Source organism: Grampus griseus (assembly GCF_964374135.1).
Source record: "Grampus griseus genome assembly, chromosome: Y".
Lineage (NCBI taxonomy): Eukaryota > Metazoa > Chordata > Mammalia > Artiodactyla > Delphinidae > Grampus > Grampus griseus.
In genome coordinates, this window is record NC_139016.1 from 17,663,177 (window position 1) to 17,687,775 (window position 24,599).

The 24,599-nt window shown below is 36.7% G+C and overlaps 1 pseudogene across 1 annotated transcript in view; it reads left to right on the forward strand.

The window, feature by feature from the left end:
* The window catches only part of LOC309817714 (protein SSXT-like), a 153,663-nt pseudogene that overhangs the window by 111,469 nt on the left and 17,595 nt on the right, over positions 1–24,599 (forward strand). The window contains exons 2-3 of the transcript in view: positions 21,091–21,258; positions 21,922–22,026. The product of the transcript in view is annotated as a protein SSXT-like (transcript). The remainder of the gene's footprint in view (positions 1–21,090; positions 21,259–21,921; positions 22,027–24,599) is intronic.

The window sequence follows — 24,599 nt, forward strand, 5'->3', positions numbered from 1 at the left end:
TGTACGCTGCCTCTGTGGAATACATGAATAGACAACGAATCATCCCAAATTGAGGAGGTGGACTTTGAGAGCAAGATTTATGATTTTTTCCCCTTTTCCTCTTTTTGTGAGTGTGTACGTGTGTGCTTCCGTATGAGATTTTGTCTGTATAGCTTTGCTGCCACCATTTGTCCTAAGATTCAATCCGTCCATTTTTTGTTTGTTTTTAAATTTTTTTCTTAATAATTATTTTTTAATTTAATAACTTTATTATATTTTACTTTATTTTATTTTACTTTACCTTCTTTCTTTTTTCCTTCCTTCCCTCCTCCCTTCCTTCCTTCCCTCCTCCCACCATCCATCACAACCACCCTCCCTCCCTCCCACCCTCCTTTCTTTTTTTCTTTCCTTCTTTTCTTCTTCCTTCCTTCCTTCCATTCTTTCTCTCTTTCTTTCTTTCTTCCTTCCTTCCTTCCTTTCTTCATTTCTTTCTTTCTTTCTTTCTTTCTTTCTTTCTTTCTTTCTATCTTTCTTTCTTTCATTTCTACTAATTCTTTGTCTCTACTTTTTCTCCCTTTTATTCTGAGCCGTGTGGATGAAAGGCTCTTGGTGCTGCAGCCAGGAGTCACTGTTGTTCCTCTGAGCTGGGAGAGCCAAGTTCAGGACACTGGTAAACAAGAGACCTCCCAGCTCCACATAATATCAAATGGCGAAAATCTCCTAGAGATCTCCATCTCAACACCAGCACCAAACTTCACTCAACGACCAGCAAGCTACAGTGCTGGACACCCTATGCCAGACAACTAGCAAGGCAGGAACACAACCTCACCCATTAGCAGAGAGACTGCCTAAAATCATAAGTCCACAAACACCCCAAAACACACAACCAGATGTGGACTTGCTCACCAGAAAGACAAGATCCAGCCTCATCCACCAAAACACAGGCACTAGTCCCCTCCACCAGGAAGCCTACACAACCCACTGAACCAACCTTAGCCACTGGGGACAGACACCAAAAACAACAGGAACTACGGACATGCAGCCTACAGAAAGGAAACCCCAAACACAGTAAGATAAGCAAAATGAGAAGACAGAAAAACACACAGCAGATGAAGTAGCAAGATAAACATCCACCAGACCTAACAAATGAAGAGGAAATAGGCAGTTTACCTGAAAAAGAATTCAGAATAATGACAGTAAAGATGATCAAAAATCTTGGAAATAGAATAGGCAAAATGAAAGAAACATTTAACAAGGACTTAGAAAAACTAAAGATGAAACAAGCAATGATGAACAACACAATAAATGAAATGGAAAATACTCTAGATGGGATCAATAGCAGAATAACTGAGGCAGAAGAACGGATAAGTGACCTGGAAGATAAAAGAGTGGAAATAACTACTGCAGAGCAGAATAAAGAATGAAAAGAACTGAGGACAGTCTCAGAGACCTCTGGGACAACATTAAAAGCACCAGCGTTTGAATTACAGGTGTTCCAGAAAAAGAAGAGATAAAGAAAGGGACTGAGAAAATATTTGAAGAGATTATAGTTGAAAACTTCCCTAATATGGGAAAGGAAATAGTCAAGTCCAGGAAGGACAGAGAGTCCCATACAGGATAAATCCAAGGAGAAATATGCCAAGTCACATATTAACCAAACTGTCAAAAATTAAATACAAAGAAAGCATATTAAAAGCAGCAAGGGAAAAACAACAAATAACACACAGGGAATCTCCATAATGTTAACAGTTGATCTTTCAGCAGAAACTCTGCAAGCCAGAAGAGACTGGCAGGACATATTTAAAGTGATGAAGGAGAAAAATCTGCAACCAAGATTACTCTACACAACAAGGATCTTATTCAGATTTGATGGAGAAATCAAAAGCTTTACAGACAAGCAAAAGCTGAGAGAGTTCAGCACCACCAAACAACCTTTACAACAAATGCTAAAGGATCTTCTCCAGGCAAGAAACACAAGAGAAGGAAAAGACCTACAATAACGAACCCAAAACAATTTAGAAAATGAAAATAGGGACATACATATCGATAATTACCTTAAATGTAAATGGGCTAAATGCTCCCACCAAAGACACAGAGTGGCTGAATGGATACAAAAACAAGACCCATATATATGCTGTCTACAAGAAACCCACTTCAGACCTAGAGACACATACAGACTGAAAGTAAGGGGATGGAAAAAGATATTCCATGCAAATGGAAACCAAAAGAAAGCTGAAGTAGCAATTCTCATAGCAGACAAAAATAGACTTTAAAATAAAGACTATTAGAAGAGACAAAGAAGAACATTACATAATGATCAAGGGATCGATCCAAGAAGAAGATATAACAATTGTAAATACTTATGCACCCAACATAGGAGCACCTCAATACATAAGAAAAATAGTAACAGCCACGAAAGTGGAAATCGACAGTAACACATTCATAGTAGAGGACTTTAACACCCCACTTTCACCCATGGACAGATCATCCAAAATGAAAATAAATAAGGAAACACAAGCTTTAAATGATACATTAAACAAGATGGACTTAATTGATATTTATAGGACACTCCATCTAAAAACAACAGAATACACATTTTTCTCAAGTGCTCATGGAACATTCTCCAGGATAGATCATATCTTGGGTCACAAATCAAGCCTTGGTAAATTTAAGAAAACTGAAATTGTACCAAGTATATTTTCTGACCACAATGCTATGAGACTAGATATCAATTACAGAAAAAGATCTGTAAAAAATACCAACACATGGAGGCTAAACAATACACTACTTAACAACGAAGTGATCACTGAAGAAATCAAAGAGGAAATAAAAAAATACCTAGAAACAAATGTCAATGGAGACACGACAACCCAAAATCTATGGGATGCAGCAAAAACAGTTCTAAGAGGGAAGTATATAGCAATAGAAGCCCACCTTAAAATACAGGAAACATCTGGAATGAACAAACTACCCTGGCACCTAAAGCAATTAGAGAAAGAAGGACAAAAATACTCCAAAGTTAGCAGAAGAAAAGAAATCATAAAAACAGATTAGAAATAAATGAAAAAGAAATGAAGGAAATGATAGCAAAGATCAACAAATCTAAAACCTGGTTCTTTGAGAAGATAAACAAAATAGATAACCCATTAGCCAGAATCATCAAGAAAAAAAGGGAGGAGACTCAAATCAATAGAATTAGAAATGAAAAAGGAGAAGTAACAACTGGCACTGCACAAATACAAAAGATCATGAGAGATTACTACAAGCAACTCTATGCCAATAACATGGACAACATGGAAGAAATGGACAAATTCTTAGAAACGCAAAAGGTGCCAAGACTGAATCAGGAAGAAAAAGAAAATATGAAAAGACCAATCACAAGCACTATAATTGAAACTGTGATTAAAAATCTTCCAACAAACAAAAACCCAGGACCAGATGGCTTCACAGGCGAATCCTATCAAACATTTAGAGAAGAGCAAATACCTATCCTTCTCAAACTTTTCCAAAATATAGCAGAGGGAGGAACACTCTCAAACTCATTCTACGAGGCCACCATCACCTTGATACCAAAACCAGACAAGGATGTCACAAAGAAAGAAAACTACAGGCCAATATCACTGATGAACATAGATGCAAAAATCCTCAACAAAATTCTGGCAAAGAGAATCCAACAGCACATTAAAAGTATCATACACCCTGAACAAGTGGGGTTTATCCAGGAATGTAAGGATTCTTCAATATATGCAAATCAATCAACGTGATACACCATATTAACAACTTGGAGGAGAAAAACCATATGATCATCTCAATAGATGCAGAGAAAGCTTTTGACAAAATTCAACACCAATTTATGATAAAAACCCTGCAGAAAGTAGGCATAGAGGGAACTTTCCTCAACATAATAAACGCCATATATGACAAACCCACAGCTAACATCATCCTCAATGGTGAAAAACTGAAAGCATTTCCACTAAGATCAGGAACAAGACAAGGTTGCCCACTGTCACCACTCTTATTCAACATAGTTTTGGAAGTTTTAGCCATAGCAATCAGAGAAGAAAAGGAAATAAAAGGAATCTAAATTGGAAAAGAAGAAGTAAAGCTGTCACTGTTTGCAGATGACATGATCTTATACATAGAGAATCTTAAAGATGCTACCAGAAAACTACTAGAGGTAATCAGTGAATTTGATAAAGTGGCAGGATACAAAATTAATGCACAGAACTCTCTGGCATTCCTATACACTAATGATGAAAAATCTGAAAGTGAAATCAAGAAAACACTCCCATTTACCATTGCAACAAGAAGATTAAAATATCTAGGATAAACATACCTAAGGAGACAAAAGACCTGTATGCAGAAAATTATATGACACTGATGAAAGAAATTAAAGATGATACAAATAGATGGAGAGATATACCGTGTTCTTGGATTGGAAGAATCAACATTGTGAAAATGACTCTAATACCCCCAAATCTACAGATTCAATGCAATCCCTATCAAACTACCACTGACATTTTTCACAGAACTAGAACAAAAAGCTTTGCAATTTGTATGGAAACACAAAAGACCCCAAATAGCCAAAGCCATCTTGAGAACAAAAAACGTAGCTGGAGGAATCAGGCTCCCTGACTTCAGACTATACTACAAAGCTACAGTAATAATGACAGTATAGTACTGGCACAAAAACAGAAAGACAGATCAAGGGAACAGGATAGAAAGCCCAGAGATAAACTCACACACATATGGTCACCTTATCTTTGATAAAGGAGGCAGAAATGTACAGTGGATAAAGGACAGCCTCTTCAACAAGTGATGCTGGGAAAACTGGACAGGTACATGTAAAATTATGAGATTAGTTCTCTCCCTAACACCATACACAAAAATAAGATCAAAATGGATTAAACACCTAAATGTAAGGCCAGAAACTATCAAACTCTTAGAGGAAAACATAGGCAGCACACTCTATGACATAAATCACAGCAAGATCCTTTTTGACCCACCTCCTAGAGAAATGGAAATAAAAACAAAAATAAACAAATGGGACCTAATGAAACTTCAAAGCTTTTATACAGCAAAGGAAACCATAAAGCAGATGAAAAGACAACCTCAGAATGGGAGAAAATATTTGCCAGTGAAGCAGCTGACAAAGGATTAATTTCCAAAACTTACAAGCAGCTCATGCAGCTCAATAACAAAATAACAAAAATCCCAATCCAAAAATGGGCAGAAGACCTAAATAGACATTTCTCCAAAGAAGATATACAGACTATCAACAAACACATGAAAGAATGCTCAACATCACTAATCATTAGAGAAATGCAAATCAAAACTTCAATGGTATCACCTCACACCAGTCAGAATGGCCATCATAAAAAATCTAGAAACAATAAGTGCTGGAGAAGATGTGGAGTAAAGGGAACACTCTTGCACTGCTGGTGGGAATGTGAATTGGTATAGCCACTATGGAGAACAGTATGGAGGTCCCTTAGAAAACTACAAATAGAACTACCATATGACCCAGCAATCCCACTACTGAGCATATACCCTGATATAATTCAAAAAGAGTCATGTACCAAAATGTTCATTGCAGCTCTATTTACAATAGCTCAGAGATGGAAACAACCTAAGTGCCCATCATCAGATGAATGGATAAAGAAGATGTGGCACATATATACAATGGAATATTACTCAGCCATAAAAAGAAACGAAATTGAGCTATTTGTAATGAGGTGGATAGACCTAGAGTCTGTCATACAGAGTGAAGTAAGTCAGAAAGAAAAAGACAAATACCGTATGCTAACACATATATATGGAATTTAAGAAAAAAAATGTCATGAAGAACCTAGGGGTAAAGCAGGAATAAAGACGCAGACCTCCTAGAGAACGGACCTGAGGTTATGGGGAGGGAGAAGGGTGAGCTGTGACAGGACGAGAGAGAGTCATGGGCATATACACACTAACAAACGTAGTAAGGTAGATAGCTAGTGGGAAGCAGCCGCATGGCACAGGGATATTGGCTTGGTACTTTGTGACAGCCTGGAGGGGTGGGATAGGGAGGGTGGGAGGGAGGGAGACGCAAGAGGGAAGACATATGGGAACATATGTTTATGTATGACTGATTCACTTTGTTATAAAGCAGAAACTAACACACCATTGTAAAGCAATTATACCCCAATAAAGATGTTAAAAAAAAAAAAGAAATGAAATTGTGCTATTTGTAATGAGGTGGATAGACCTAGAGTCTGTCATACAGAGTGAAGTAAGTCAGAAAGAGAAAGACAAATACCATATGCTAACACATATATGTGGAATTTAAGAAAAAAAATGTCATGAAGAACGTAGGGATAAGACAGGAATAAAGACACAGACCTATTAGAGAACAGACTTGAGGATATGGCGAGGGAGAAGTGTGAGCTGTGACAAAGCCAGAGAGAGGCATGGACATATATACACTACCAAACGTAAGGTAGATAGCTAGTGGGAAGCAGCCTCATAGCACAGGGACCACCTGGAGGGGTGGGTTAGGGAGGGTGGGAGGGAGGGAGACGCAAGAGGGAAGAGATATGGGAACATATGTATATGTATAACTGATTCACTTTGTTATAAAGCAGAAATACTCCAATAAAGATGTTAATAAAAAATCTGGCCAGAAAGGAATGAAATACAAACTAGAAATAATAGCAAGATCAATGAAACTAAAAGCCAGTTGTTTCAGAAAATTAACAAAATCAATAAATATTTTGTCATCCTCATCAAGAAGTAAAGGAAGGGGATTCAAACCAATATAATTAGAAATAAAAAAATGAGATTTGGAACTGAAAACAAAGAATTACAACGTATCATAAGAGACTTCCTAAAATAGGTAAATGCCAATACAATGGACAACCTGGAAAGATGGACTGAACCAGAGACAAATAGAAAATGTGACATGACCAGTCACAAGCAATGAACTAGAAAATGTGACTTAACATCTTCCAAGATAAAAAAGTCCAGGTGGATGGCTTCACAGGAAAATTCATTCCAACATTTAGGGAAGAGCTAACATCCATTCTTCTCAAACTCTTCCCAAAAATTTCAGAAGGAGAAACACTCCCAAATTCACTCTAACAGGTGACCATCATGTTGATACCAAAAACGGACAAAGATATCACAAAAAAGAAAATTACAGTCCGGTATCACTGATGAACACAGATGCAAGAATCCTCAACCAAAAAATAGCAGACAAAAACGAACAAAACTTAAAAGGATCATACACCAAGATCAAGTGAGGGATGCAAGAGTTCTTTAATAAACATACATCAATCCATCTGATACACCCTATAAACCAATTGAAGGATAAAAACAATATGATAATCTGATTAGATGCATAAAATATTTTGACACAATTCTACACCACTTTATGATGAAAAAAAAAAACCCAACACTCCAGAAAGTAGACATAGAGGGAACCTACTCAACAGAATAAAGGTCATGTATGACAAACCCATAGCCAACATCATTCTCAAGGGTGAAAAACTGAAACCATTTCCTCTAAGATCAGGAACAAGACAAGGTTTCACACTCTCACCAATATTAATCAACATACATTTGGAAATTTTAGCCTCATCAATCAGAGAAGAAAAAGAAATGAAAAGAAGCCACATTAGAAAGGAAGAATTAAAATTCTCACAGTTTAAAGATGACATGATACTATACGTAAAGAATCCAAAAGAGGCTACCAAAAATCTACAACAGCTAATCAATGAATTTTCTAAAATAGCATGATACAAAATGAATGCACAAAAATATCTTGCATTTCTATATCTGAAAGATGAAAAATATGACAGAGAAACTAAGGAAACACTCCATTTACCATTGCAAAAAAAAGAATAAAATACCTAAGGAGAAACTAATCTACAGAGACAAAAACCTGTTTGCAGAAAACAATAAGACACTGATGAGAGAAATTACAGACCATACAATCAGAGAGCGAGATATACAATGTTCTTGGATGGGAAGAATCAACATTGTGAAAAGGAATATAAAACCCATAGCAATGTATACATTCAGTGCAATCCCTAACAAACTACCAATGGAAATTTTCAAAGAACTAGAACAAAAATATTCACAATTTGTATTCAAACACAAAAGACCCTGAACAGTAGAGCAAACTTGAGAAAGAAAAATTCAGCTGGAAGAATCAGGCTCCCTGCCTCCAGAATATACTCCAAAGTTACAGTAATCAAGATAGTATGGTACTTACACAAACACAGATATACACATGAAGGGAACAGGAGGGAAAACCGTGAGATTGGCTCAGACACATATTGTGACCTTATCTTGGAAAAAGGAGGCAAGAATATACAATGGAGAAAAGACAGCCTCTTGAATAAGTGGTGCTGGGGAAACTGGATGGCTACATGTAAAAGAGTCAAATTGTAACACTTCCTAAAACCGTAAAAAAAAAAATAGACTCAAAATGGATTACAGACATAAATGGAGGGCCAGACAATTTAAAACTCTTAGAGGAAACCCTAGGCAGAACACTCTATGACATAAATCATAGCACGTTCCGTTTGAACAATACCCTAGACAAAGGGAAATGAAAACAAAAATAAACAAATGGGACCAAATGAAACTTAAAAGCTTTGGCCAGCAAAGGAAACCATTAAAAAGACAAAAAGAAAACCCTCAGTAGGGAGAAAATATTTTCCAAAGAAGCAACTGACAAAGGATTACTCTCCTTTGTAAGAGTAATATATAAAAATATATAAGGAGCTCATTAAACTCAGTATCTAAAAAGGCAAAAAACTGAATCCAAAAACTGGCAGAACAGCTAAATAAATATTTCCCTGAAGAAGATATACAGATTGAAAAGAAACAAAGGAAATGTTGCTCAACATCACGAATCGTAAGAGAAATGGAAATCAAAACTAAAAGAGGTATCCCTGAACACTGCTCAGATTAGCCATCCTCAAAAAAATGTATAAACCATAAATGCTGGAGAGGGTGTGGAGAAAAGAGAACACTCTTGCACTCTGTGTGGAAATGTAAATCGATACAGCCACTATGGAGTACATTATGGAGTTTCCTTCAAAACTCACTATAAACGTATGACTCAGACTGTCCCAATAGAGGGCATATACCCTGAGAAATCCATAATTCAAAAAGAGTGAAGTACAAGCCTGAACTTTACAGCAGTGTATACAATAGCTAGGATATGGAAGCCACGTAACTGTTCATTGATGCATGAATGGATAAAGAGGTTATGGCACATATATACACTAGAATATTACTCAGCCATATTAGAAAACAAAATTGAGTTATCTATAGTGATGTGGATGAATCTAGAGTCTGTAGCACACACTGAATAAGTCAAAGGAAGAAAAACAAAAACTGTATGCTAGCACATATATAGTAATCTAAAAAAAGAAAACAGAAATATGGTTTGAATGAACCTAAGTTCAAAACAGAAATAAAGATATAGACGTAGAGAATGGGGTTGAGAACATGAAGTGAAAGTGTAACACTGACATATGTACACTATACAATGTAAAATAGACAGCTAATGGGAAGCAGCTGCATAGCACAGGGATATCCACTCAGTGATTTGTGACAACCAGAGGGCTGGGGTAGGGAGTTTGGGAGGAAGAATAAAATGTGGTGGCATTTTGGGGATATAGGTATATCTGATTCCCTTTGTTATAGAGCAGAAATTTACACAGCATTGTAAAGCAAGTATACTCCAATAAAGATGTTAATTTTAAAAATGCCAGAGTTTCTCTTGGAAGATGGCGGAAGAGTAAGACGTGGAGATCACCTTCCTCCCCACAGATACACCAGAAATACATCCACACGTGGAACAACTCCTACAGAACTCCTACTGAGCGCTGGCAGAAGACCTCAGACCTCCCAAAAGGCAAGAAACTCCCCACGTACCTAGGTAGGGCAAAAGAAAAAAGAATAAACAGAGACAAACGGATAGGGATGGGACCTGCACCAGTGGGAGGAAGCTGTGAAGGAGGAAAGGTTCCCACACACTAGGAAGCCCCTTCGCGGGCGGAGACTGCAGGTGGCGGAGGGGGAAAACTTTGGAGCCACGGAGGAGAGCGCAGCCACAGGCGTGTGGAGGGTAAAGCGGAGAGATTCCCACACAGAGGATTGGTGCCGACCGGCACTCACCAGCCCGAGAGGCTTGTCTGCTCACCCGCTGGGGCGGGCGGGGCTGGGAGCTGAGGCTCCGGCTTCGGTCGGAGCGCAGGGAGAGGACTGGAGTTGGCTGCGTGAACACAGCCTGAAGGGGTTAGTGCACCACGGCTAGCCAGGAGGGAGTCCGGGGAAAAGTCTGGAGCTGCCGAAGAGGCAAGAGACTTTTTCTTCCCTCTTTGTTTCCTGGCGCGCGAGGAGAGGGGATTAAAGAGCTCTGCTAAAAGGAGTTCCAGAGACGGGTGCGAGCCGCGGCTAAAACCACGGACCCCAGAAACGTGCATGAGACGCTAAGGCTGCTGCTGCTGCCATCAAGAAGCCTGTGTGTGAGCACAGGTCACTCTCCACAACCCCCTTCCGGGGAGCCTGTGCAGCCCGCCACTGCCACGGTCCCAGGATTCAGGGGCAACTTCCCCGGGAGAACGTACGGCGCACCTCAGGCTGGTGTAATGTTACACCAGCCTCTGCGGCCGCAGGCCCGCCCCGCACTCCGTGCTCCTCCCTCCCCCCAGCCAGAGTGAGCCAGAGCCCCCGAATCAGCGACTCCTTTAACCCCGTCGTGTCTGAGCGAAAAACAGACGCCCTACGGCGACCTACACGCAGGGGCAGGGCCAAATCGAAAGCTGAGTCCCGGGACCTGTGACAACAAAGAAGAGAAAGGGAAATCTCTCCCAGCAGCCTCAGAAGCAGGGGATTAAAGCTCCACAATCAACTTGATGTACGCTGCCTCTGTGGAATACCTGAATAGACAACGAATCATCCCAAATTGAGGAGGTGGACTTTGAGAGCAAGATTTATGATTTTTTCCCCTTTTCCTCTTTTTGTCAGTGTGTATGTGTATGCTTCTGTATGAGATTTTGTCTGTATAGCTTTGCTTCCACCATATGTCCTAGGGTTCTAACCGTCTGCTTTTTTTAAAAAAATTTTTTCTTAATAATTACTTTTTATTTTAATAACTTTATTTTATTTTACTTTATCTTCTTTCTTTTTTTTCTTCCTTCACTCCTTCCTTCCTTCCTCCCTTCCTCACTCACTCATTTCTTCCCTCCCTCCCTCCTTTCTTTCTTTCTTTCTTTCTTTCTTTCTTCCTTTCTTTCTTTCTTTCTTCTTCTTTCTTTCCTTCCTTCTTTCTTTCCTTCCTTCTTTCTTTTTCTTTCTTTCTTTCTTTCTTTCTTTCTTTCTTTCTTTCTTTCTTTCTTTCTTTCTTTCTTTCTTTCTTTCTTCCTGTCTTTCTTCTTCTACTAATTCTTTCTTTCTATTTTTCTCCCTTTTATCCTGAGCCATGTGAATGAAAGGCTCTTGTTGCTGCAGCCAGGAGCCACTGCTGTGCCTCTGAGCTGGGAGAACCAACTTCAGGACACTAGTCCACAAGAGACCTCCCAGCTCCACATAATAACAAACGATGATAATCTCCCAGAGATCTCCATCTCAACACAAGCACCCAGCTTCACTCAACGACCAGCAAGCTACAGTGCTGGACACCCTATGCCAAACAACTAGCAAGACAGGAACACAACCTCACCCATTAGCAGAGAGACTGCCTAAAATCATAAGTCCACAAACACCCCAAAACACACAACCAGACGTGGACTTGCCCACCAGAAAGACAAGATCCAGCCTCATCCACCAGAACACAGGCACTAGTCCCCTCCACCAGGAAGCCTACACAACCCACTGAACCAACCTTAGCCACTGGGGACAGACACCAAAAACAACGGGAACTACAAACCTGCAGCCTGCAAAAAGGAGACCCCAAACACAGTAAGATAAGCAAAATGAGAAGACAGAAAAACACACAACAGATGAAGTAGCAAGATAAACAGCCACCAGACCTAACAATGAAGAGGAAATAGGCAGTCTACCTGAAAAAGAATTCAGAATAATGATAGTAAAGATGATCCAAAATCTTGGAAATAGAATAGACAAAATGAAAGAAACATTTAACAAGGACCTAGAAGAGCTAAAGATGAAACAAACAACAATGAATAACACAATAAATGAAATGAAAAATAGTCTAGATGGGATTAATAGCAGAATAACTGAGGCAGAAGAACGGATAAGTGACCTGGAAGATAAAAGAGTGGAAATAACTACTGCAGAGCTGAATAAAGAAAAAAGAATGAAAAGAATGAGGACAGTCTCAGAGACCTCTGGGACAACATTAAATGTACCAACGTTTGAATTACAGGGGTTCCAGAAGAAGAGAAAAAGAAAGAGACTGAGAAAGTATTTGAAGAGATTATAGTTGAAAACTTCCCTAATATGGGAAAGGAAATAGTTAATCAAGTCCAGGAAGCACAGAGAGTCCCATGCAGGATAAGTCAAAGGAGAAATATGCCAAGACACATATTAATCAAACTGTCAAAAATTAAATACAAAGAAAGCATATTAAAAGCAGCAAGGGAAAAACAACAAATAACACACAAGGGAATCTCCATAATGTTAACAACTGATCTTTCAGCAGAAACTCTGCAAGCCAGAAGGGACTGGCAGGACATATTTAAAGTGATGAAGGAGAAAAACCTGCAACCAAGATTACTCTACACAACAAGGATCTCATTCAGATTTGTTGGAGAAATCAAAAGCTTTACAGACTAGCAAAAGCTGAGAGAGTTCAGCACCACCAAACAACCTTTACAACAAATGCTAAAGGATCTTCTCCAGGCAAGAAACACAAGAGAAGGAAAAGACCTACAATAACTAACCTAAAACAATTAAGAAAATGGGAATAGGGACATACATATCAATAATTACCTTAAATGTAAATGGACTAAATATTCCCACCAAAAGACACAGATTGACTGAATGGATACAAAAACAAGATCCATATATATGCTGTCTACAAGAGACCCACTTCAGACCTAGAGACACATGCAGACTGAAAGTAAGGGGATGGAAAAAGATATTCTATGCAAATGGAAACCAAAAGAAAGTGGAAGTAGCAATTCTTATATCAGATAAAATAGACTTTAAAATAAAGACTATTAGAAGAGACAAAGAAGGACACTACCTAATGATCAAGGGATCAATCCAAGAAGAAGATATAACAATTGTAAATATGCTCTCAAAATAGGAGCACCTCAATACATAAGGCAAATACTAACAGCCATAAAAGGGGAAATCAACAGTAACACATTCATAGTAGGGGACTTAAACATCCCACTTTCACCCATGGACAGATCATCCAGAATGAAAATAAATAAGGAAACACAAGCTTTAAATGATACATTAAACAAAATGGACTTAATTGATATTTATAGGACACTCCATCCAAAACAACAGAATACACATTTTTCTCAAGTGCTAATGGAACATTCTCCAGGATAGATCATAACTTGGGTCACAAATCAAGCCTTGGTAATTTTAAGAAATTTGAAATTGTATCAAGTGTCTTTTCCGACCACAATGCTATGAGACTAGATTTCAATTACAGGAAAAAAATCTGTAAAAAATACAAACACATGGAGGCTAAACAATACACTACTTAATAACGAAGTGATCATTGAAGAAATCAAAGAGGAAACAAAATAATTACCTAGGAACAAATGACAATGGAGACACAACGACCCAAAACCTATGGGATGCAGCAAAAACAGTTCTAAGAGGGAAGTATATAGCAATACAATACTACCTTAAGAAACAGGAAACATCTTGAATAAACAACCTAACCTTACACCTAACGCAATTAGAGAAAGAAGAACAAAAATCCCCCAAAGCTAGCAGAAGGAAAGAAATCATAAAAAACAGATCAGAAATAAATGAAAAAGAAATGAAGGAAACGATAGTGAAGATCAATATAACTAGAAGCTTGTTCTTGGAGAAAATAAACAAAATTGATAAACCATTAGCCAGACTCATCAAGAAAAAAGGAGAGGATTCAACTCAATAGAATTAGAAATGAAAAAAGGAGAAGTAACAACTGACACTGCACAAATACAAAAGATCATGAGAGATTACTACAAGCAACTCTATGCCAATAACATGGACAACCTAGAAGAAATGGACAAATTCTTAAAAATGCACAACCTGCCAAGACTGAATCAGGAAGAAACAGAAAATATGAACAGACCAATCACAAGCACTGAAATTGAAACTGTGATTAAAAATCTTCCAACATACAAAAGCCCAGGACCAGATGGCTTCACAGGCGAATCCTATCGAACATTTAGAGAAGAGCTAACACCTATCCTTCTCAAACTCTTCCAAAATATAGCAGAGGGAGGAACACTCCCAAACTCATTCTACGAGGCCATCATCACCTTGATACCAAAACCAGACAAGGATGTCACAAAGAAAGAAAACTACAGGCCAATATCACTGATGAACATAGATGCAAAAATCCTCAACAAAATACAAGCAAAGAGAATCAAACAACACATTAAAAGGATCATACACCCTGATCAAGTGGTGTTTATTCCAGGAATGCATGGATTCTTCAATATACACAAATTAATCAATGTGATACACCATATTAACAAATTGAAGGAGAAAAACCATATGATCATCTCAACAGATGCAGAGAAAGTTTTGACACAATTCAACACCCATTTACGATAAAAACCCTACAGAAAGTAGGCATAGAGGGAACTTTCCTCAACGTAATAAAGCCCATATATGACAAACCCACAGCCAACATCGTCCTCAATGGTGAAAAACTGAAAGCATTTCCACTAAGATCAGGAACAAGACAAGGTTGCCCATCTCGGGCTTCTCTGGTGGCGCAGTGGTTGACAGTCCGCCTGCCGATGCAGGGGACACGGGTTCGTGCCCCAGTCGGGAAAGATCCCACATGCCTCGAAAGATCCCACATGCCGTGGAGCGGCTCGGTCCGTGAGCTATGGCCGCTGAATCTGTGCGTCCGGAGCCTGTGCTCCTCAACTGGAGAGGCCACAACAGTGAGAGGCCCGTGTATGGGGAAAGAAAATAATAAATTGATAAATCAACATTGGTAATATTGCAAGTTTCTTTTTGTTACAGTTTAGATATACACAGCCATTACATTGTAGTTCAGACTAGATTCTTTGTTTAAACATTTGATCATTATTCCTATATTAGATGGGTTTTTCAAGATTGTAATCTTTCCCCCACTGATGACGTTTTTCTGGTTATAAAATATTCAATATGAAAAATTTGGAAAAGAAGGAAAATCATAGAGCATAAAATAAAATCACCTATATAATCTTGCATATAAGTTTTAAATTACTCCACAGACAGGGTACAGTCCACTTATAGATAGTAAGTAACCTGTACTTAGGCTCTTTGTAGCAACAGTTTGAGTACCTGTAATTACATAATTATTTGTAAATATCTGTTTAATTATTTTTCGCTAGACTCTTTAAGTTCTATGAATTCAGGAACTGTATCATCTTTTGTTTACTATTTTATCCTATTTGTTAACTGATAGATTGGCTAGATTTCCTGCTACTGTAACAAATTAGAAAACTAGCATCCTTGTCTGTTGTATTATCATCCATTGGCTGTCATTCCATGAATGAACCAAAGAAGGAACCTGTCAGGTACTGTCAGAGAAAACAGATAATTGTCAGTTATACCCAAACATTTCAGGTTTGGGAGACAGAATCCAGATGAATTTCTATTGAACAGATTATAAACTTAGTTTCATTATGACTCATTTTTAAATATTTTTTTATTTTGAAATAATTATAGGTTTACAGGAAGTTGCAGAGGTAATATAGAGAGATCCTGTGTATCCTCCTTGCAATCATCTTTAAGCCCTGGCAACCACTGTTGCTCTTCTCTCCATTTCTATTATTTTGTCATTTTCAGAATGCAACTAAATGGTATCATGCAGTGTGCAGCCTTTTGAGATTGGCTTTTTTTACTCAGCATGATTAATATTTATTCAACTTGTTGCATGTACAGATTGTCACTTGTGTCCCATAAATCTAGAGCTTTTGGAATCCCTTTCATTCTACAATAGATGTTTAACAGTGACTTTGTTTTTGAATTAATATTGTATAGTACAGTTGAAACTATTAAGAGAAGTTGTCTAAGAGATTGCCTAGATTTTTACTTTGCTGGATTTATTAAGCCACAACACATCCCTTTTCCAATTTTCAATCACCAGAAAACTGAATACATAATCTAATTCTCAGACTAGTTTGTAGAGATGCCTGTGATTTAGAATTATGCCCTTGAGAATCCAGGACTTCTTAACTCAGCACTATTGACATTTTGAGCTGCATAATTCTTTGTTGTTGGAGCCTGTCCTGTGCATTGTGAGATATTTAGCAGTATTTATGTCCTGTACCCACTAGGTGACAGTAGCAACCCCCCACACCAGTTGTGATGACCAAAAATGGCTCCAAACTTTACTGAATGTCCCCTGGGGACAAAATCACCCACAGTTGAAAATCACAGCCTTAAGAAGTAATTACTGTAAGGAAGTACCTGTAAGGATTGTCTGTGCTACTGAAGAAACTAACAATAACAGAAGTAATTGATTGATACTATTATCTTTCAGTAATTTTTAATACTTTCATGAGATTTCTCTAAAAACTTCATGTTATGAAAAGTTTGTATCGCTTAATGAACTGTTCTTTTTACTAGATAAAATCTATCATGGTTCTATTTCTTCATTGGTTTCTAGGAAATTCAGCTAAGTTTGTACTAGTTAACAGTGACTTTACTAAGCTGCTGGGATTTTCTTAGTTAGTTGACTCATGTTCCTTTATCCTTGGTGTTATATCTGAATGCCTTATTATGAACTGCTTAAAACTCTTGATGAGGACAGATGTACATTTTTGGTAAGTAAAGAATCCTATTTTCTTTAAGTGGCTATTTAATAGGTGGGTGAGCTAAGTGAATTTACTGGAATACAGAGATTTTTTTTCTTGCAAATAAACCATTAATAATACATTCAAATGAGAGCTGTAAGTGGTCTAGTTTGAGACTGAATGGTTAAGGAACAAGTAGTAAAATGTGAGCAGTAGGTGATGAAATATGAACAAGAAAATAGGTTTATCTATGTGGTTTTGTGGTCACTATAACAGAGATGATAGATGAAGTGAAGAAACTTCTTGAATTCTAGGATTTTATTATTAGAGTGATGATGTTACCTAGAACTGTTTTCCTGGGAGATATGACATGGGAGAAGTATGATTTGACTTCAAAGAAGAGGTACACATAATGGTTAACAGCATGTCTTTAGAGTTCTCACCACCATTTCCTAGCTATACAACTTTAGCTAGGGTTCTTAATGCTTGTACGCCTCAAGTTTTCTTACTTGTAAAGTTAAGTTGATAACAATACTTCATGTTTCATAGGGTTCGAGGAAGATAAATAATAGACATAAAGCTCTTAGCTTGGGCTTCCCTGGTGGCACAGTGGTTAAGAATTCGCCTGCCAATGCAGGGGACATGGGTTTGAGCCCTGGTCCGGGAAGATCCCACATGCGCAGAGCAACTAAGCTTGTGCACCACAACTACTGAGCCCATGTGCCATAACTACTGAAGCCCGTGCACCTAGAGACCGTGCTCTGCAACAAGAAAAAAAAAAGGCTCTTAGCTTAATGCCTGGCCCATAATAAGTGCTCATTAACTGTTAGCTGTCATTTTTAACCTTCACTTAAAATAATTCATAGATTAATGTTATGATTTACAGAGTTTTAGTGTATTGGTTTGCATCTCAAGATATGAATACATATGCATGTATACAGAATTTTAAAAATTATATAGTTCTAAATTCTTCACAGATTATTTGAAGCTTATTTTTTTAATTAATTATTTTTTTTTCTTTTTTGGCTGTGTTGGGTCTCCGTTGCTGTGCAAAGCTTATTTTTATCTTTATAGTTGAGTCTTAAAAAAATTCTTGTTTTTGAACAGTAACTTGAGACAAAACTAAGTATTAACTGTCTCATTGGAGCAAAAAATTCCAGTAATGTAAAATACGGTGATTTGGGAATATTTTACATGTGTTTAAGATATAGGACATGGTTTCCATAGAATATCTGTTAGGGTGTGAAGCTCAAAATGGAAAGAAATAATGTGGTGATGTACATTTGTTACATGTCCTTTTAAAACACTTTTACAAAAACGTATTATAATTAAGACATTAGTAGGATGTTTGTACCATACTTTTTAGTTCATCTTAGCATCAGAATGATTTATGTAAAAGATAAAGAGTAACCTTTAAGCATACAGTAATGTGTGAGGTCACTATTTGTAGAAAATGATTTTAATAGACTTATTTTATAATCTTCACTCTGTAGCACAAATTTTTAGAACTTATTTTGGGGGTAACCTTTTGAGATTTAGCTATCTTATTTCCACTAGTATCTCAAGAGATAACATACATTTATTTGCCAGTGTAGCATATTTCATTATCATAAGAAAAATAATATGCTTCCTAAACAATCAGAATTGAAGTCAAAAAAAATTTTTAATGGTTAAGGCTTCAAGGGAAAAGATGAAAAGTACCATGTTTTAGCAGTGCTCTCCTCCTCCATTCTCTGCCATTTTAGGATTGGTCTTGAATGATGTCAGGGATCCTTAGAGGGAGAGAAGTGACAGAGCATAAAAGAAGGGTGGTAATTGAGCTCTTTGGGATTGGAAGTGCTGACAGTCCCCAAGATAAAGCACAAGTGGCATGGTCTTTTCTATCTAGGGCTTAAACTAGAATTACTTTTCTCCTTTACAGCAGAGCTTGGAATTTTGTTGTTATTGTATCTTTTGGGATTTTCCCCCAGCTATTGTGTTTTTGCTTTCTCCTTTATTTTTAATTTTACTTCCAGTGTATATTATATGCTTTAATTTTACAGTTATCTTCTGTTAAGACAAGAGGTCTTTAATCAGTGATGGAGAAGAAAGACAAGGCAAAACCTTCATTTACTAAAAATGAATTCTATAAATGGCCAATCATGCTGCCTAGTATATTATGAATGGTATTCAGTACTTTATTATATATAAAATACATTTTAAAAACTGTAACCTTGGGCTTCCCTGGTGGCGCAGTGGTTGAGAGTCCGCCTGCCAATGCAGGGGACACGGGTTCGTGCCCCGGTTCGGGAAGATACCATGTGCCGCGGAACGGCTAGGCCCGTGAGCCATGGCCGCTGAGCCTGCACGTCCGGAGCCTGTGCTCCACAACAGGAGAGGCCACAACAGTGAGAGGCCCGCGTACCAAAAAAAAAATAATAAATAAAATAAAATAAATAAAATAAAATAAAAATTGTAATCTCAGTTAAAGTAGTTAGTACTTTGGAACTTTTTAAATTGCATAATTTATTTCTGAACTACTGAATTTGCTATAGCTTCAGTAGAGGCAGTGAAGAACAGTAGAATAAATGTGCTTTTGAAATCAAACTTGAGTTATGCCTGATTCCCACTTGATATCTATTAGCTTATATGATCTTGATCTTTGGATTCTTTGGCTAAAAACTTGAAAATTAGTATCCTTACTTTTGGTAGTTGTTAGTGATTTACATTAAATAAATGTGAAAGCATGTCTGGTAGTGTTAAGTGCATTCTGTGTCAAGTTCTCTTCCCCTCCACTCTCCACTGAGCCACATTATCCCTACTATTAGGAGTTTATTGTTGAAAAAAGAAGTCCCAGAATAACCTTTGAAAGGTTTACATTTATGACAAAATTAGAAGGAAAAAGGAATTTGAAAAGAAGTAGAAGAACAGAAGAAGGCAAGTAGGAGAAAAAGAGTTAGCTCTGATAAAATACTTCTTTAGTTAACCAGTTCTTCAAACTGGAAAAGAGTGAGTTCTTTCTGCTTACATTGTTGCTGCTATTGTTGTTATTGCAACATATTTAAAGAGGTGGGTATGTTTTGTTTTGAATTTTTATATAAATAATGAGTTTTTGGCTCATCTGGGCAGTTTTGCCTATAAAATTTTCTAGTTCTTTGCCTTTTGTACTTTCTTCTTAAATTTTCCCCAAATCAGTAAAGCGGGGGAGTATGTAGCTCTTTAGGCAGTAAACTGGGAGATGACTCATACATACTTCTCAGACAGTAGTGGTTATAATGGTAGAATGATGATCTCCCCATACCATAACTTAGCCTGGTGAACCTCTGAAGAGCTGCTTACATGTTTACATGACAACACAGAACTTTATGGCCATTGTTCATTATATCATGTGATATATTTTTACTGTTGCCAATGTGATACTATAGCAGTGGTAGTTGGGCTACCTCGATATTACTCACCTTGGAAACCGCATAGTTCTGATTTCTAAGTCTATGGCTTATTGTAGTTCTCTGCCTAGGTGTTTTTGATTGTGTGTGTTAGAGCTTATTAAGAAGCATTGTATAGTCTTTTGATTTCAGGAAGACCTTTTTAGTTTATAAATCTTAAAATTGGAAAAAGGAAAGAAGACCCTTAAATTTTTGTTTTAAAATTGTTTATGAAATTCCACCAATATAAGGAATATATTCATAAATGTTTCCCTGTCTACAATTATATAATGACTGGGCATTGAAAAGGGGAAAAAAAATTGGATACACTGAAATTAGATTTCTTTCCATTAGTTCGACTACTGATTTGCTGTGTGATTTTGTGGTTTACTTTGTTTTGGCATATGTTCTTATGTAGCATAAGGATTCTATCTTTCCTAGAAAGATTGCATAGATAAATACTACATAGTACATAATAAAAAATATACACATTCAGGATGTTCATATATTGTATTCACTCTGTTTTTTTAGAAATTGTTACAGTATTCCTCCAGTGGAATTCAAATCAGCTACCATGGATTACTTGTTTTCCCTTGTTTGCAGATTATTTTAGGCATGTGAACTGTAGTTCAAAGATTTGTTTTTATTACTTGAAGTCAGTGTATCTTGCAATAAATTATATAGTTTAGGGATTATATGATAAAAGATTTTTGTATTTCTCTTAAGATGTTAAAATTATATGCAAAAAATTACATGCATAATGTTTTGTCTGTTTTCAGGTCCAGTGATGCACCAGCAGCCTCCTTCTCAACAGTACAATATGCCACAGGGAGGTAGGTAGCATTACCAAGGCCAGCAGCCACCTATAGGAATGATGGGTCAAGTTAACCAGGGCAATCATATGATGGCACAGAGACAGATTCCTCCCTATAGACCACCACAACAGGGTACGATTCCATTTGGAAATCCATTTTAACAGTAGTCGAAAGGCTTTAAATTTTAATGAACATTTCATACAGGCAAAGTCAGAGCTTTTTGTTTCTTGATTTTTAAAAATCATATTTTATTATTTTTCTTAAAAGTAGTGGGTATAGTAGGTACAAAGTGTCACAGAAAGTGGATATGAACTTCCTGGTTTATAGTTTTCTTTTATTTATTCTTTTCTGGGAAAAGTTTACATCAAAATTTTATATCAAAAGCTTACTAATTTACAGCAGAAAATACTGTTTTATTTTTGAGAAGTTACTAAAAATATATGATCAGAAACAAACCCTAATTTATTTCAAACTGCTGTAATATCAAAATAAAAAGGAAATTAATTTTCTTCCAGTTTGAATCTCTTTTTAGGAAGTTAATGTTTGCTTTTTTGAGTTGGTATTGTTTGATATTGCATGTATGGTCTTAACATTAATTTTTGTGAAATGTGGTGTGTGGTGTTGCTGTGTGTTTATGTATGTGTGTGTATACGAATAGTCAAAAGTATCTGAAATGCCTCAAAGCATGGGAGGGGAATCTACAGAAATCATCTCTCATAACACCAGATAGATGGAAAGCCTTTGAATGACCTGAAGAACAAATTATTTACATCGTGACTGGTTGTGGTTTTTCAGGCCCACCACAGCAGTACTCAGGCCAGGAAGACTATTATGGGGACCAGTACAGTCATGGTGGACAAGGTCCTCCAGAAGGCATGAACCAGCAATATTACCCTGATGGTAATCTCTCCTAATGTTAACTTTCCCATTTTCTATCCCTGCCCAGTATTAATGTGGGTAGCTACTCAAAACATTCTAATCAGAATGAAGAAACTAACAATCTGTTTCTTCCAAATTTAGAAACACTTCCAAATTTAGAAACACAGTAATCTAAAGCAGCAATGGTAGCATTTGTTTATAATCTATTTTAAAGTATATTTTGTTTGGTTATTCCATATTAGTACTAGCAGGAATCATGTTCTGTCATTGGAATCCTTTCTTTTTTTTTTTAACATCTTTATTGGAGTATAATTGCTTTACAATGGTGTGTTAGTTTCTGCTTTACAACAAAATGAATCAGTTATATGTGTACATATGTTCCCATATCTCTTCCCTCTTGCATCTCCCTCCTTCCCACCCTCCCTGTCCCACCCCTCTAGGTGGTCACAAACCACTGAGCTGATCTCCCTGTGCTATGCGGCTGCTTCCCATTAGCTATCTACCTTACGTTTGGTAGTGTATATATGTCCATGCCTCTCTCTCACTTTGTCACAGCTTACCCTTCCCCCTCCCCATATCCTCAAGTCCATTCTCTAGTAGGTCTGTGTCTTTATTCCTGTCTTACCCCTAGGCCCTTCATGACATTTTTTTCCTTAAATTCCATATATATGTGTTAGCATATGGTATTTGTCTCTCTCTTTCTGACTTACTTCACTCTGTATGACAGACTCTAGGTCTATCCACCTCATTACAAATAGTTCAATTTCATTTCTTTTTATGGCTGAGTAATATTCCATCGTATATATGTGCCACATCTACTTTATCCATTCATCCGATGATGGACACTTAGGTTGTTTCCATCTCTGGGCTATTGTAAATAGAACTGCAATGAACATTTTGGTACATGACTCTTTTTGAATTATGGTTTTCTCAGGGTATATGCCCAGTAGTGGGATTGCTGGGTCACATGGTAGTTCTATTTGTAGTTTTTTAAGGAACCTCCATAGTGGCTGTACCAATTCACATTCCCACCAGCAGTGCAAGAGTGTTCCCTTTTCTCCACATCCTCTCCAGCATTTATTCTTTCTAGATTTTTTGATGATGGCCATTCTGATTGGTATGAGATGATATCTCATTGTAGTTTTGCATTTCTCTAATGATTAATGATGTTGAGCATTCTTTCATGTGTTTGTTGGCAGTCTGTATATCTTCTTTGGAGAAATGTCTATTTAAGTCTTCTGCCCATTTTTGGATTTGGTTGTTTGGTTTTTTTTATATATAAAGGAGGATCCTTTTATATTTGTAGTTGATCATTTGAACCAAAGCAAGTGTTACTGATTTACTTTTTTAAATAAAATCTTTATTGAGGTAATTCATATACCGTAAAGTTCACCCACTTGTTTACTTTTATGCATTGTATAAATATGAAGAGAATATAGTTTTGAGTATTCTTCCAAATTTCATCGTGTTCATTAATGTTGCATATGTCTATGCACAGAACTATGTTTATATACATTAGCATTTGCACTTGAGAAAGATTTTAGAGACTGAATCATATCCATAATATAGCTGTTTATAATAGAGTTAGTAGAATAGAAAGGCATTTGGAAACCAGATTTTAACTTTACTTATTTATGTTTATTTTTTAGTGGGAAGGTGGCTTGTGAAAAAGTGTTCAGTAAAAGATGTACTGTGCTTAGTAGTAATACAAGCATACAAGCAGGCTTTCATCATACAGTTCCTTGTTTTCCTGTATGTTTGAAAACTTTATGATACAATGTTGAAGAAAAAATAATACAAACAAATAAAATTGATCATATAGAGGTGGTTAGATTTTTCTTGTTTGGAAGGAGTTGCCAAAATCTTCATTTATATTGAGCTCCCTTGATGTATTTAAGGTAAACTGCTTAACAGAAAACTTGGGCAAACTAAGAACTTCAAGCTAAAATGTTGAGACCATTTGACTAGAAGCTAATGTAAGCTAGCAAGAAGATATAATTTGGTGTATTTAAAAAATAATTTTGTCCACCACTTTTTATCAGTGTATAAAGCATAAGTGGTATAGGGACATTGTTTTTTTCCTGCAAAGATTCTGGTTATACAAGCAGAAAAAACACCTGTAGAATTTTGCACACAAAATTTATGTTTGTTAGTGGCAGTGATATGTATGGATAATTCTGGTTAGAAAACAACATTTTTTTAATGTTTTACTTGCCCTGAATTATTTAGAATGTTGGGTTATTTTTTTCTTTTTCCTTTCACATGTAAACATATTTTTTTAAATGAAAAACTTTAGTTACATTTATAGACTATAAATATTTTAAAGAAATGAACTCTAGGTTGTTAAATATTATACACTAGGAAGTCTGCTGAAAATAAATGATTGTTTTGTTTAATTTTAAAAGTACATTTTAAGTAATTGAGTTGAATTTAACACTTATTTTGGTCCTGAGTATTTCCTGAAATGTGAAATTTGTATTGTTATAAATATGAACTTTCTATTCAAAATAGAGATGTTATTTTTGTAAATAGCAGAACTTTAAGATTGCTATAAATAATTCATTTTATTACATAATGGAATTTTAAAATTTCAG